This window comes from Coregonus clupeaformis, chromosome 15, assembly GCF_020615455.1.
Source record: "Coregonus clupeaformis isolate EN_2021a chromosome 15, ASM2061545v1, whole genome shotgun sequence".
Classification (NCBI taxonomy): Eukaryota; Metazoa; Chordata; class Actinopteri; order Salmoniformes; family Salmonidae; genus Coregonus; species Coregonus clupeaformis.
In genome coordinates this window covers 18,043,014-18,059,740 of record NC_059206.1, presented here as the reverse complement: position 1 = coordinate 18,059,740, position 16,727 = coordinate 18,043,014, and positions in this window count along the sequence as shown.

Genomic DNA, 16,727 nt, shown 5'->3' with positions numbered 1-16,727 from the left:
ACAGCCGGTGGATGATAAGTTTACATCGGTGGTTCAAGCTGTGGAGGAACACTACAGTGGCTCACGCAGTTTGATCATGTACCGTTTTCTCTTCAGACAACTAGCTCAACTGCCGGGTGAGACCATAGCACAGTTTGTCTCCTTGTTGAGAGAGCTTGTGGGACCACTCGAAAACAAATGTGTACATGATCAGTTCTTTGAAAAACACATAATGTGCTCCACTGAGGGAGAAATTGTTGTTACAGACCAATGATCAGACACTGGAGAAAGCGCTGACAATCAGAAAACAAATGGAAGTTGCTCTCACTCACCTACATAAACTACAGAGTGCATCTCAACCACAGCTGAGGCACCAGTGCAGGAAACGACTAGGGGCATAGCCTGAAAAATCTGAATAAAAATATAAATAAAATACAATAAAATAAATGACTTTATTTCTTGAAAAAGTAATGCACTGGGCCTTTACTAGTTCTGTATAAGCAGACCAATATGGCTGCGCAGGCAATTTGTTGTTGTTGCTAGTTCTGGTTCCAGTGGACATGTTACAAGAGTACCAGTCAAAAGTTTGGACACACCTACTCATTCAAATCAAATCAAATTGTATTTGCCACATGCGCCAAATACAACAGGTGTAGACCTGACAGTGAAATGCTTATTTACAAGCCCTTAACCAACAAGTAAAAAATAGATAAGTTAAAAATAAAAAATAAATAAAGAGCAGCAGTAAAATAAAATAACAGTAGGGAGGCTATATACAGGGGGTACCGGTACAGAGTCAATGGTTTTTCTTTATTTTGACTATTTTCTACATTGTAGAATAATAGTGAAGACATCAAAACTATTAAATAACACAAATGGAATCATGTAGTAACCAAAAAAGTGTTAAACAAATCAAAATATATTTTATATTTGAGATTCTTCAAAGTAGCCACCCTTTGCCTTGATGACAGCTTTGCACACTCTTGGCATTCTCTCAACCAGCTTCATGAGGTAGTCACCTGGAATGCATTTCAATTACCAGGTGTGCCTTCTTAAAAGTTAATTTGTGGAATTTCATCCTTCTTAATGTGTTTGAGCCAATCAGTTGTGTTGTGACAAGGTAGGGGTGGTATGCAGACCATATTATGGCAAGAACAGCTCAAATAAGCAAAGAGAAACGACAGTCCATCATTACTTTAAGACATGAAGGTCAGTCAATACGGAAAATGTCCAGAACTTTGAACGTTTCTTCACGTGTAGTTTCAAAAACCAGAGTTATCTCTACTGCAGAGGAGAGGTTCATTAAAGTTACTGCACCTCAGATTGCAGCCCAAATAAATGCTTCACAGAGTTCAAGTAACAGACACATCCCAACATCAACTGTTCAGCGGAGACTGCTTGAATCAGGCCTTCATGGTCGAATTTCTGCAAAGAAACCACTACTAAAGGACACCAATAAGAAGAAGAGACTTATTTGGGCCAAGAAACACGAGCAATGGACATTAGACCGATGGAAATATGTCCTTTGGTCTGATGAGTCCAAATTTGAGATTTTTGGTTCCAACCGCCGTGTCTTTGTGAGACGCAGAGTAGGTGAACGGATGAGCTCCGCATGTGTGGTTCCCACCGTGAAGCATGGAGGAGGAGGTTTGATGGGGTGGGGGTGCTTCACTGGTGACACTTTCAGTGATTTATTTAGAATTCAAGGCACACTTAACCAGCATGGCCACCACAGCATTTTACAGCGATACGCCATCCCATCTGGTTTGCGATTAGTGGGACTATCATTTGTTTTTCAACAGGTCAATGACCCAAAACCCACCTCCAGGCTGTGTAAGGGCTATTTGATCAAGAAGGAAAGTGATGGAATGCTGTATCAGATGACCTGACCTCCACAATCACCCGACCTCAACCCAGCTGAGATGGTTTGGGATGAGTTGGACCGCAGAGTGAAGGAAAAGCAGCCGACAAGTGCTTAGCATATGTGGGAACTCCTTCAAGACTGTTGGAAAAGCATTCCTCATGAAGCTGGTTGAGAGAATGCCAAGAGTGTGCAAAGCTGTCATCAAGGCAAAGGGTGGCTACTTTGAAGAATCTAAAATCTAAAATATACACTTTTTTGGTTACTACATGATTCCATGTTTTCTTTCATTGTTTTGATGTCTTCACTATTATTCTACAAGGTGTGTCCAAAATGTTGACTGATACTGTATATGTCCAGCAAAGAGGCAACGCTGCAAGAACTGCAACAAATACAATCACTTCGCCCGTTGTTGTCGTTCAGCAGCAGCAGGACAGCATCCAGAAGATGCAGGTCGAAATTCACCAGTCTCCATTAACTCTGTACATGGTGACTCAGTTGTGTTCAAGCAATGTGAATGCTACCTTGAAAACCTCTTTGGTGATTGACACTGGAGCAAAAGTGTCACTTTTGAACAAAGCCACTTATGACTTATTCTTCTCACATGTACCACTGCAGAGACCAGCAGTATCCCTCTACAGCTACAACCACACACCAATCTCAATCATTGGGACTGTGTCACTGCCAGTCTGTTACAACAACAAAACTACACCGGCCACCCAGTTCTACATTGCAACAGAGGGCACTAACATCCTCGGACTGGACACAATTAATGCCATAGTGTTCAAGCTGTCAGATTCAACAGGTGCACGTCAGTGGCGGTCAGTGCCGTTTAAGATGAGGGAGGACATTTTTATTTAATGAGCATGGCCTTATTTCTATTACAGCACATTGGATGACTGTCATTCATATTCCATTCACCCAGTTGAATGTAACAGTGATAGGTTTAGGCTACTACATACTCAAACTGTCCCTATACCTATCATGAGGTTGCTACAACCTAGCCTATGAATGAAAGTTTACAACGTAGGTGCACACAGGTCGAGAGAAAACTTTGAGGTGACAGACACATGGACAGACAGTGACACATTCAATACCGCCTTGCACACTCTTTCCTGCATCTAGCTGATATAGGGTGTAATCATTAGTCCAACAGTTGCAAAGGAGAGTATTTATTGGACAAATTCAGGTATGTTTATCCCCGTTTTGTTCCGTTTGCTTCTGTTTAAGAAACGTTTTTCAACAATCTACGGAATGAATACACCCCTGATCACGCGTAAAGACAGCCAGGCTGTATTCCTTCTTGCATCTATGCGCTCTTCTCCTCTCACCTTTTCCATTCTCTTGTGGACTTCAATGCACAACACATCAGCTGTATGTGACCAGGCAAAGAAACCTTTCCAGGCCAAACCATATCATAACCGCTACACTCAGCCTACATCGTTGTCACCATATTAGCTAAAGTAACGTCATAGTCAACATAGCTAATAGAACTAACGCGTTAGTAAACCCGCTACAATCATGCAGTAACGTTACAGTATACAGTCAGTAAGCAGTTTAGCACTTATAGTGGGGTGCCCCGGTGGCCATAAATTAGTAAAATACAAAAGCTTACCTTGACTTGGAAGAGTTCCTGTGTTGTGTTGGATAGTCATAGGCAGCTAGCTAACATAGCATCCCTTTGTTTGAGCAGTGTGTTTGAGTCGGCTAAACTAGCTAGCTGCATTTGCTAGCTAAGTAAGTGAAACTGAAAGTTTAAAAAAAGTGACACTCTCTTTCTCTATCTCTTTCTTGCTTCTCCTTCATTTTGGAATAAATTAATTTGTTCAAAACTCTTAAAGTATTGTCTTTCTCTCTCTTTGAATCAACTACTCACCACATTTTATGCACTGCAGTGCTAGCTGTAGCTTATGCTTTCAGTACTAGATTCATTCTCTGATCATTTGATTGGGTGGACAACGTCAGTTCATGCTGGAAGAGCTCTGATAGGTTGGAGGACGTCCTCCGGAAGTTGTCATAATTACTGTGTAAGTCTATGGAAGGGGGTGAGAACCATGAGCCTCCGAGGTTTTGTATTGAAGTCAATGTACCCAGAGGAGGATGGAAGCTAGCTGTCCTCCGGCTACACCATGGTGCTACCCGACAGAGGGCGGTTGAGGCTACTGTAGACCTTCAGTTGAAATATTTTGGGGACGTGATTATATTTAGTGTAGGACGCTTAAACAGGATGGCTGAGGGACAACCTTTTGATGTGGCTCTGTGCTTTACACTACTCCACATCAGGGCTACGAAGCACTCCACAACTTTGGTGTCTCCTGCCTCCCTGATGATTGGCAGAGAACTGAAACTCACTTTGGAGTGCCTCTGCCCAAAACAAAAGAACAAACCTGCTGCAGAAAGGCAACCCCATGTTGGAGCAGCACAGCAAAGAATGAAACCACGTAATGACACTTCTCACTGAGTGAAACAACCAAGCCTGAAAGCCCAGGACTGGGTACGGATCAGGACAGACAACCGTTGGAACAAGCTCTTCTCATTTTGGTCCAAGCCCCTGAGAGTGGAACGACAGCTAGGGCCTGCAACATTCCAACTTCAGGATGTATCCGGCTGGCATGCAAATCGTCTCAGAAAGATCCACTCGCCTGTGGTGGATCCTTTCCTGACCCATCTGACTACAACCTACCATGGGCAGGAGCAAGGTCAGAGGGCTCACGTGCCTCCGCCATCACACTGGGCTCAGTTCAGGGCCCTTCCAGTCAGTCCTCAAATGCCTGCAGTTTCCCTGCCACCAGCCACACCTCTGAACACTGAGAGATCCCAACGGGTCATAGCTCCTCCGTTGTGGCTTAAATACTATGTGAACTAGAGCGGGGAGGGCTTGGGTGGTAAATGTTGTGTTCAGTAATGTGGGTTTTTAGCTCAGTTTACAAGAGCAATTAGGATTAAGTGCCTTGCTCAAGGGCACATCGACATATTTTTCACCTTGGGGATTCGACCAGCGACCTTTTGGTTACTGGCCTAACGCTGTTAACCGCTAGGCTACATGCCGCCCCAGTTGAGAATTGAATGCTGTTGCTTTAAGAATGTATCACACACGGTGTGCATTCACAGATGTGTGAGTCCCCCCAAAATACCTAAAAATATATAAAAATAAAATAAATATATATATTTTTTTACATACAAATAAAATACAAATGATATAAAAAGTAAAATTATTCTTTTTTGTGTGCCTGTTTTGCTTGTTATTTTGGCATTCATACGTGTCACATATCAGTTTGCAAACAATGTAAAAAAATATATTGAGTTAATAAAGCCGCATACAAACATGGTCTCTTTTTTGCTTTCTTGAGTAAGGCAGCTCCAAAATGCAGGTGTTTCAGCCTAGCTCAGTGCTTTCTGTGGTGGTGGGGCAGCCAGCGGAAATACAGAGCATAGGGGTTGGTAATGTTCTCTAGTTGCGCCGTGAGCCCTGAATAATCTATGGGGAGAGCTCGAAAATTCAAGCCCCTTGGGGGCTGCCATAGAGTTACATTAGAAGTACCCATCCAAGAAGGCTCAAGATTATTGGCCACAGATAAAATGATGTCAAATCACGTTATATCTACAGTAGCTTTGATTGGACTGATCATGTCAACATCATACTTTCAAACTCTTAGCTAGCAAGCTAGCAGTCATCATCATGAATTAAATCGACAATCTACTGGCAAATCCTTTTCAATCCTTGTCATATGAAGAGAAATTAGAGATAAAACGTCTCGGTGCTCATCGGCCATTGGACATAAACATTACACAACAAGTCAGAATGTCACGCCTGCTCGAGGGCGCCAGGCTGCCCATCATTATGCACACCTGTCACCATCCTCAGTTTGATCCCGGTGTCTGCATTGATGTTGTTTGGTTTCTTCCATCCAGAAGCTGTTCTTGCTTTGTTTCATGTCTATTTATTATTAAATCCTCACCCTGTACTTGCTTCCTGTCTCCCAGCGTCTGTCGTTACAGAATACAGACACCACTATTGGAAGCATCAGGGAGTTTTTCGTTTTTTTGTTGGTGACGTCGGGTCCGGGGGCCACTGCCGAAGTAACCGGGGATGCCTCAGCTGGCTCGTCAGGCTCCCATGCCTCAGCTGGCTCGAGAGGCTCACAAGCCTCGGTTGGCTCTGCAGGCTCTCACCCCACGCCTCAGCCAGTTCATCAGGCTCCCATGCCTCAGCCGGCTCATCAGGCTTCCACGGCCCAGCCGGCTCGTCAGGCTTCCACGCCTCAGCCGGCTCGTCCGGCTCCCATGTCTCGGCCAGCCCGTCAGGCTCGCCCTGGTGGGACGCTGGGTGGCGTCCCTAGAGGGGGGGTACTGTCACGCCTGCTCCCGCTCCCCCTCCCTGGCGCTCGAGGGTGCCAGGCTGCCCATCATTACGCACACCTGTCACCATCGTTACGCACATCAGCGCTTCATTGGACTCACCTGGACTTCATCATTGCTTTATTACCTCCCCTATATCTGTCTGTTCCTCAGTTTGATCCCGGTGTCTGCATTGATGTTGTTTTGTTTCTTCCGTCCAGACACTGTTCTTGCTTTGTTTCATGTCTATTTATTATTAAATCCTCACCCTGTACTTGCTACCTGTCTCCCAGCGTCTGTCATTACACAGAAATTGCAAATTCAACAATGAGTGGTTTGGAAGGAAGCAGTGGCTAACTGCAAGCATCTCAAAGCAATCACTATTTTGCTTTCCCTGCCTGCTATTCAGTGGAGAGGTCCAAGTCTGGGTTTAAGGATTTAAAACATCTGTCTGAAAACATGACAATTGTGCATTACATATAGACAACACTGTTAAACTCGGATTACTGGGGAAATCAAACATTGTGGCTCAGCTAGACACCGCATATAGACAAGCCATCGACCTTCACAACCAACAAACGGAGGAGAATAGGTACCTGCTTGCCAGAATTATAGCATGCATTAAATTGTGTGGCAATTGTGAGACAGCACTGCGGGGCCATGACGAGTCGGCCGTGTCACGGTTTCGGCCGAGGCTGCCTCTCTTCCTTGCTCGGGCAGGCTTCGGCGTTCGTCGTCTCCGGAATACTAGCTGCCACCGTTGTATGTTTCTATGTTCGTTTGGTCTGGTCTGGTATTGTACACCTGTTATCGTTTAGTGTCATTAGTGTCCTATAAGTTCTCGTTGTGTTTGTCAAGTGTTGTGTGTGATTGTTTTCACTGTCGTGCGTTTGGCTAGTACGTATACTGTTTGCTCGGTTGAGCTGTTCTCCATTGTGTTGGAGTGTTTTGTCGCACCTGTTTAGTGCGCCCGTTTTGTTTTCGCCTGCGTGCGGAGTTCTCGCCTCAGGGCATTTTTTCGTGCTTGTGTTTGTGCATCCACTAAAGTCTTTTGGACTTACGTTCTGCGTCCTGCGCCTGATTCCACCACCACACCCACCTACAGCAACACTGACAGAATCACACACCTGCTCGAATGGAATCAGCAGGAGCCGCAGCAGCACAGGAGACGTTGGAGGACAGGGTCCGGGAGCAGAATGACCAGATCCTGCGGATGGGGTCCGCCCTGCAGGAGGTGATCACCACCCTCCAACGCTGGGAGACCCGAGGGACACCCCCAACGCCATCTTCCCTGCCCTCGCCATCGGCAAGTCAGCCCATTCCCGCTCCGGAACCCAGAGGAGTTCGACTCTCGCTCCCGAGGGCCTACGATGGGACCGCTGCCGGGTGTCAGGGCTTCCTTCTCCAGGTGGAGCTTTACCTGGCCACCGTGCACCCGGCGCCCTCGGGACACGAGAGCGTGTCCGCCCTGATCTCCTGCCTTTCCGGCAAAGCGTTAGAATGGGCCAACGCTGAGTGGAGGAGAATAGACGCTACCACCATCACATACGCCGAGTTCTCCCGCCGCTTCAGGGCGGTGTTTGACCATCCCCCGGAGGGGAAAGCGGCGGGGGAGCGTCTGTTCTGCCTCCGGCAGGGGAAGAGGAGTGCCCAGGAGTTCGCGTTGGAATTCCGGACTCTAGCGGCGGATGCAGGGTGGAATGAGCGGGCCCTCATTGATCACTACCGCTGTAGTCTACGTGAGGACGTCCGTGGGAGCTGGCCTGTCGGGACACCAGCCTCTCGTTCGACCAGTTAGTCGACATGTCCATCAGGCTGGATACCCTGCTAGCTACCCGCCGACGTCCCGAGGGGGTCCGTCCATTTCACCCTCCAGCGCCTCCGAGCCGTGCCCCATGGAGCTCGGGGGCGCTGGCGCTAGAGAGGGAGGGGTCGGAGTACGAGGGGGGTCCATCTCCTGCACCAACTGTGGTCGGGGAGGACACACCGCGGCTAGGTGCTGGGGATGGCCTCCTAGGGGAGAAGACGACAGGCCCCGCACTGGGGAGCCCTTCCAGGTGAGTAGGCGCCCCACTCACCCAGAGCTCTCTGTTGCGCACTTCTGTATACCTGTGCGTTTTCCACAGGTCGCACCTCATTCCCAGCATAAGGCACTGGTAGATTCAGGCGCGGCTGGGAATTTTGTTGATAAGAGATTTTGTTTAGCCTTAGGGATTCCCCTTCTCCCTGTTGACGTTCCCTTCCCCGTTCATGCCCTAGATAGCCGTCCGTTGGGTGCGGGCTTGATCAGGGAGGTCACGGCGCCACTTAGGATGTGTGCGCAGGGGGGTCATCAGGAGATGATCCAGCTATTTCTGATCGACTCGCCTGCGTATCCGGTGGTGCTGGGCATGCCCTGGTTGAGTACCCATAACCCGTCTATTTCGTGGCAGGAGAGGGCTCTGATGGAGTGGTCTGCTCAGTGTGTGGGTCGATGTTTAGGCGTTTCCGTAGGGGCTACCTCGGTGGAGAGTCCAAACCAGGTGCCCGCATTGCACGTTCCCCCTGAGTATGGGGATTTGGCTATTGTGTTCAGTAAGTCGAGGGCGACGCAGTTGCCTCCCCATAGGCAGGGAGATTGTGCGATAGACCTCCAGGCAGGAGCTGCGCTCCCACGGAGCCATGTGTATCCTCTGTCTCAGGAGGAGAAGAGAGCTATGGAGACTTACATAGACGAATCTCTGAGACAAGGATACATACGGCCCTCCACTTCCCCTGCGTCCTCGAGTTTCTTTTTTGTGAAGAAAAAGGATGGTGGGTTACGCCCGTGCATTGATTACCGTGGTCTCAATCAGATCACGGTGAAGTACAGTTATCCACTCCCGCTGATTGCGACCATGACGGAGTCATTGCACGGGCGCGTTTCTTCACTAAATTAGATCTCAGGAGCGCGTACAACTTGGTGCGCATTAGGGGGCGATGAATGGAAGACAGCCTTTAGCACCACCTCGGGCCATTACGAGTATCTTGTCATGCCATACGGGTTGATGAACGCTCCTTCAGTTTTCCAATCATTCGTGGATGAGATCTTCAGGGACATGCAGGGGCAGGGGGTGGTCGTGTACATCGATGACATTCTCGTGTACTCGTCTACCCGAAGTCGAGCATGTGGCCCTGGTGCGCCGAGTGTTGCGGAGGCTGTTGGAGCACGACCTGTATGTCAAGGCAGAGAAGTGTCTGTTTTTCCAGGAGTCGGTCTCCTTTTTTGGGTTATCAGTTGTCTGCGTCAGGGGTGAAGATGGAGGTAGACCGGGTGTCAGCCGTGCGTAATTGGCAAACGCCAACCACTGTGAAGGAGGTGCAGCAGTTTTTGGGGGTTTGCGAATTACTACCGGAGGTTTATCCGGGGTTTTGGACAGGTGGCAGCTCCCATAACGTCTCTTTTGAAGGGGGGTCCGGGTGCGTCTGCAGTGGTCAGCCGAGGCGGACAGGGCGTTTGGGAGGCTGAAGGACCTGTTTACCTCGGCCCCGGTGCTGGCGCATCTGGATCCCTCTTTACCATTTCAGGTAGAGGTGGACGCGTCAGAGGCCGGGTATAGGAGCCGTGCTTTGCAACGGTCCGGCGCGCCACCTAAACTCCGCCCCTGTGCTTTTTATTCCAAGAAGCTCAGTCCGGCGGAGCGAAATTATGACGTAGGGGACAGGGAGCTGTTAGCCGTGGTACAGGCCCTAAAGGTGTGGAGGCACTGGCTTGAGGGGGCTCAACACCCTTTCCTCATTTTGACGGACCACCGTAACCTGGAGTACATCCGGGCAGCGAGGAGACTGAACCCTCGCCAGGCGCGGTGGAATATGTTTTTGACCCGGTTCATATTTAAGATCACGTACATCCCTGGGTCACAGAACGGTAAGGCAGACGCACTGTCTCGGCGGTATGACACAGAGGAGAGGTCCGTGGAGCCCACTCCCATACTGCCGGAGTCTTGTCTGGTGGCACCGGTAATGTGGGAGGTCGATGCTGAACTCGAGCGGGCGTTACGCACCGACCCTAGTCCACCTCAATGCCCGGAGGGTCGGAAGTACGTTCCGCTCGAGGTTCGGGATCGATTGATCTATTGGGCTCACACGTCACCCTCCTCTGGACACCCGGGTATCGGCCGGACAGTGCACTGTCTTAGTGCTAAGTACTGGTGGCCCACGTTGGCGAGGGATGTGAGGGTTTATGTTTCCTCCTGCTCGGTGTGCGCCCAGTGTAAGGCGCCTAGACATCTGCCTAGGGGTAAGTTACTACCCCTGCCCATTCCACAACGACCATGGTCTCACCTCTCGGTGGATTTCATCACTGACCTTCCTCCTTCACAGGGTAATACTACTATACTGGTCGTTGTGGACCGGTTCTCTAAGGCCTGTCGTTTGCTCCCTATGCCGGGCCTTCCTACTGCCCTGCAGACCGCCGAAGCGCTATTCACCCATGTGTTCTGGCACTACGGGGTACACGAGGATATTGTGTCTGATCGAGGTCCCCAATTTACCTCCAGAGTCTGGAGAGCTTTTATGGAGCGGTTGGGGGTCTCGGTGAGCCTCACCTCGGGTTACCACCCGGAGAGTAATGGGCAGGTGGAACGTGTGAACCAGGATGTGGGTAGGTTTCTTAGAACATACTGCCAGGACCGGCCGGAGGAGTGGGCAAGGTACGTTCCCTGGGCCGAAATGGCCCAGAATTCCCTACGCCATTCCTCCACTAACCTAACCCCTTTCCAATGTGTGTTAGGTTACCAGCCGGTTCTGGCACCTTGGCAGCAGAGCCAGATCGAGGCTCCTGCGGTGGATGAGTGGGTGCGGCGCTCGGAGGAGACATGGAACGCTGCACACGTCCACCTGCAGCGGGCCCTCCGTCGTCAAAAGGCGAGCGCCGATCTCCACCGCAGTGAGGGACCTGTGTACGCACCTGGTGATCGAGTCTGGCTCTCTACCAGAAACCTGCCCCTCCGCCTGCCCTGTCGGAAACTGGGTCGGCGGTTTGTAGGGCCATTTAAAGTCCTGAGAAGATTGAACGAGGTGTGTTACAGATTACAACTACCTGTTGAGTATAAAAGTATTAACCCCTCGTTCCATGTGTCTCTTCTCAGGCCGGTGGTAGCTGGCCCACTCCAAGAAAGTGAGATCAGGGAGATTCCTCCGCCCCCATTGGACATCGAGGGGGCACCGGCGTACTCCGTGCGGTCCATCTTGGATTCGAGACGTCGGATGGGGGGTCTCCAATATCTAGTGGAGTGGGAGGGGTACGGCCCGGAGGAACGGTGCTGGGTGCCGAGGAGAGACATTTTGGACCCGTCTCTCCTGACGGAATTCCATCGTGGTCACCCGACGCACCCTGCTCCGCGTCCTCCTGGTCGCTCCCCGAGGCCGGAGTCGGCGCACGTCTGGAGCCGCGCGTCAAGGGGGGGTACTGTCACGGTTTCGGCCGAGGCTGCCTCTCTTCCTTGCTCGGGCAGGCTTCGGCGTTCGTCGTCTCCGGAATACTAGCTGCCACCGTTGTATGTTTCTATGTTCGTTTGGTCTGGTCTGGTATTGTACACCTGTTATCGTTTAGTGTCATTAGTGTCCTATAAGTTCTTGTTGTGTTTGTCAAGTGTTGTGTGTGATTGTTTTCACTGTCGTGCGTTTGGCTAGTACGTATACTGTTTGCTCGGTTGAGCTGTTCTCCATTGTGTTGGAGTGTTTTGTCGCACCTGTTTAGTGCGCCCGTTTTGTTTTCGCCTGCGTGCGGAGTTCTCGCCTCAGGGCATTTTTTCGTGCTTGTGTTTGTGCATCCACTAAAGTCTTTTGGACTTACGTTCTGCGTCCTGCGCCTGATTCCACCACCACACCCACCTACAGCAACACTGACAGGCCGACTCCTTGAACCCAGGCGTTTTCAGGTGTATTTTTGAGACCATGCGTGAAGGAGATGACAGGCTACAAAGGCATGACGACCAACCAATTTTTAAGGGTACATCAAGCACGATCCAAAACGAACTTTTGGATTGTATGTATGAAGTGTACAGAGACGCTATAGCTAAGGAGGTGTCTGAGACTCCTTTTGCATCTGTACAGGCAGACGAGACCACTGACGTCTCCTGTTAATCACAGATGGTAATAGTGCTGCGCTACATGTTATCAGACAACAGTGTGTGTGAGAGGTTTTTGTAGAGGTGAAGGATAAAACTGGTGTTGGCCTCTCCAACACCATCAAACAAGTCCTAGCGCCACTGAATGTCAAGGAGAAGTTGGTTGCACAAACCTACAAGAGGGCAGCGGTGATGAGTGGTAATGTACGTGGTGTCCAAACGCTACTGAAGGATTCCTTTCCCACCGCAGAACTCTAGTGTGCTACCAAGCTATGGCCTGTGGGCAACTAGGAGAAGTTGAAAATTGAGCTGTTCACTGTCTACCGGCCTCCTGAGCTGCACACTGGAAAGACAGCACTTTCTTTATTGAAATCACTCTACGAGAACAACCTGCAGGAGGCCTTGTCTGAGACGGTCTCTCTTCTCAAAATCATCATCACCACTCTGATGACAACCGCAGAGTCAGAGATAAACTTTTCCACCCTTAAAAGGAAAAAACCTTCATACACAACTCCATGGGCCAGGAAAGGTTAAATGCATTGGCCATGCTGTCAATCCCGCATGACTTCATCCAGAGAATGCCAGACTTTGATGACAAAGTAATTGAAAAGTTTGCCCACAAGAAGGACTGCCGTGCCAACTTCCTGTTCAAGTGAGCACAGCACAACAATGGTGAGTCCATAAATATGTCTAGTATGCTGCTGCATAAGTGATGTAATATGCCAGGGAGATATGTATACTGTAGCTAAGAAAGTAACACTAAGTGTATGTTGTGTAGTAAGCAGTTAGTAGCCCATGTGCCTCACCCTAAGAATGTGGTCCCTTTCCCCCCTTAGAACTTAGCCTAACTGTTCTGACTTGTTGGTGCACATGTAGCCTATAGCCTGTTTTAGAGAAATCTCATCTTCGAATATTGCAACAGCTTTCATTGTCTGCTTACGTGCCCCCATTGTAAGAGCTTTCATTGTCTGCTTATGTCACCCTGTTAATTTAGGCTACTATTCAGACTTGGTTGTGCACATCTAGCCTATAGCCAGTTTTAGTGAAATGTCATAATCGAATATTGTAACAGCTTTCATTGCCTTCTTACCTGCCCCCATTGTAAGAGCTTTCATTGTCTGCTTATGTCACCCTATTAATTTAGCCTACTGTTCGGACTTGGTGTACAGGGAGAATACTGTAAGAACGGCCCATATTCTGAATTATGTCACTGTCCATTTCAAAAGTGCTTAACAAATAGGCGGCACCTGCTTATACTTAAGAGCTAAGTGTTAATTATATAAGAACAAACATTGTGAATTCACTGAACATAAATGTAATAATGTTTGTGTATGGTTCAAAAGTCAAAACTCATGTCGACATTCATTATTATTGAAGGAGAATGTGGTTCTTATCCAGTTACACAAATCCACAAGGAGTCAGTAGAAACCATATTTATTTAAGCAAGTCAGCCATAAGCTCCACTCTCGGGACAGCTTTATGTAGACCCTAAAAGTTTGTGGGCACCGTTTGTCACCTTCATATTGCATTTAATGTATTGTTTAGAGTTGTGTAATGGTTTCGCTGGCATGCATCTAAAAAAAATGGTTGTTTGCCCCACCAAGATTGACATGCTAAAATCGCCACTGCTACCGGGCCCACCAGTGTAACTGCTTAACAGCATTGGTTTACTAACGCGTTAGTTCTAGTAGCTATGTTGACTATGATGTTAGCGCATACGGTGACAACGATTTAGGCTGTGTGTAGCGGTTACCGATTATGATATGAAGGTTTGGCTTGGAAAGGTTTTTTGCCTGGATGTGTTGTGCACTGAAGTCCACATGTCACGTCTCCTCCCGTTGCTCCCCTCCGGCGCTGCATAAACTGACAATTTCTCTGGTTCCACCTCAGGGAGCGGCGAGTGCACCCAGTCCACCTCCTCCTGTGCTATCACCAATGTCTGAGGGACCCCTCGCCCTGCCGGAGCGCTATGACAGGAAAACGACGAAATGTAGAGGCTTCCTGCTACAGGTTTCACTGTATCTGGCACGTCAGTGTGGGGCATCTCCATCGGACCAAGCCAGGATAGCGCTGGTGATGTCGCTACTGAAGGGAAAGGCGCTGGATTGGGCCACGGCAGTCTGGGAAGGAGGTGAGGCCGCGGCGCTTCCCTACTCCACCTTCCTCTTGATGACATGTCCATTCGCCTTGACGACATGTTGAAGCCGCCCTGCCTCCGAGTCCTCACCCATGGAGGTGGGCAGCACCCCCTACACCACCACGGACCACATATCTCCTGGCGGCTCCCTATCTAGGAGGTATGACTCCCGTCGCCGCTCCATGAGTGTTCCGTCATCACCTGTCACCAAACCATTGTTTTTAGTTCCCCTAACGGTGAATGGTTCTTCCTTCTCTTCGCTTTCCATGGCAATGATAGATTCCGGATCAGCGGGGAACCTTATAGATAGGGAGCTGGTCACCTCACTGGATAATAACCACTTGGGTCAGGCACCATTACGCACATCACTCTCCCCATCACCATCACCATTCCCACACAACCTGAGCACCACATCGTAACGTCACCACTTCACTGGATCGTCTTGGGATTGCCCTGGCTCAGACTACGCAACCCCACCATAAATTGGATCACCAAGAGGATCACAGCCTGGTCCCCCTCATGCCGGAGGACCTGCCTGCCGGTGGTTTGTTGTTCCTCGTCAGTGGAGAGTCCGGAGTCCGCCCTCCAGCCCAACATTCCACGTGAGTATGCAGATCTCTCCGATCTCTTCTCTGCCTCCAAGGCTGTGTCTCCCTCCTCACAGGCCCTGGGACTGCGCGATTGACCTGCTGGAGGGCCAACACCTCCCGAAGAGTCGCATTTACTCCCTCTCCATAGCGGAGACTGAGGCCATGGAGAAGTATGTGGTGGAGACCCTGAAACAGGGGTTCATCAGACGCTCTACCTCTCCTGCCTCCGCCAGTTTCTTCTTCGTGGCCAAAAAAGACGGAGGACTGTAATGATGTCATTTCATAGCATTGTGTGAACCAAGGTAGAGTTAGTAGATAAGTGGCTTGGTGCCACAGAGTCTGCATTCCTTAGGTCAAATGAGATTACTGATGTTGATCTTAGAATAATTGATGGATAGGATATACTGACTTGGGGTAAAGGGTAATAACATCAAAGATGATAATGCCCACTGATGGGTAACAGATGTTCGTGAAGAAACTTGTAACAGAGTGTATATATAGGGAGAGTGGCTCTTTGTTCTGGAGTTTGGAGATGGCAGAGGCAGGGCTATGTCCTTCTTCTGTTATAACGAACCATGGTACCATATTAAATACTCATATGAACTCCCCATCAAAAGTGTGTAAGTATATCCTTACATTCTTAATTACTTGATACCCGAGAAATACATCATAACAAGGACTGAGGCCGTGCATTGACTACCGCGGGCTGAACGCAGTCACCACCAAGTACCGGTACCCCCTCCCTCTGGTTCCGTCGGCCATCGTGCAGCTGCGAGGGGCCCGGTACTTTACCAAGTTGGACTTGAGGAGTGCCTACAACCTGATCCGAATCCGGGAAGGAGACGAGTGGAAAACAGCATTCAGCACTACCTCAGGCCACTATGAATACTGCGTCATGCCCTACAGCCTCGCCAACACACCTTCCGTTTTCCAGTCCTTCGTCAATGACGTTTTCCGAGACATGCTGAGTAGACAGGTGGTTGTGTACGTCGATGATATCCTGATCTACTCAGCTACGTTCGAGGAGCACGTCAGGGACGTCAGAGCGGTCCTACTCCACCTCCAGGAACACAGCCTGTTGGTGAAGGGGGAGAAATGCGAATTCCACCAACAGGCCATCTCCTTCCTGGGATACAGGATCAGTCCTCAGGGGGTGTTCATGGAAAGAGCAAAGACGGACGCCATCAGGTCATGGCCAGTCCCCACCAACATCAAGGGCCTACAGAGCTTCCTGGACTTCGCAAATTTCTACCGGCGTTTCATCAGGTCCTTCAGCTCCATACCCGCCCCGCTCACCTCTCTCCTTAACGGGGGGCCTCAGAAGCTGGCCTGGAACCCTGAGGCTGATGCTGTCTTCAAGAGGCTGAAGGAGAGGTTCACCACAGCGCCCCTCCTACAACACCCAGATCCAGCTCGTCCTTTCATCCTGGAGGTGGACGCATCTGACGAGGGCGTGGGTGGGGTCCTCTCCCAGTGGCAAGGTAAGCCAGAGAAAATGTATCCTTGTGCCTTTTTCTCAAAAAAGTTTACCCCGGCAGAGAGGAACTATGGAGTTGGAGACAGGGAGCTGTTGGCGCTGATCCTCGCTCTGGAGGAATGGGGACACTGGTTGGAGGGCGCAGTCCATCCATTCCGGATTCTCACTGACCACCGGAATTTGGAGCACATACGGGCAGTGAAACAGGCCGGTGGTTCCTGGTCCTCTGGCGGATGCCATCCCCCGGGGTACGCCC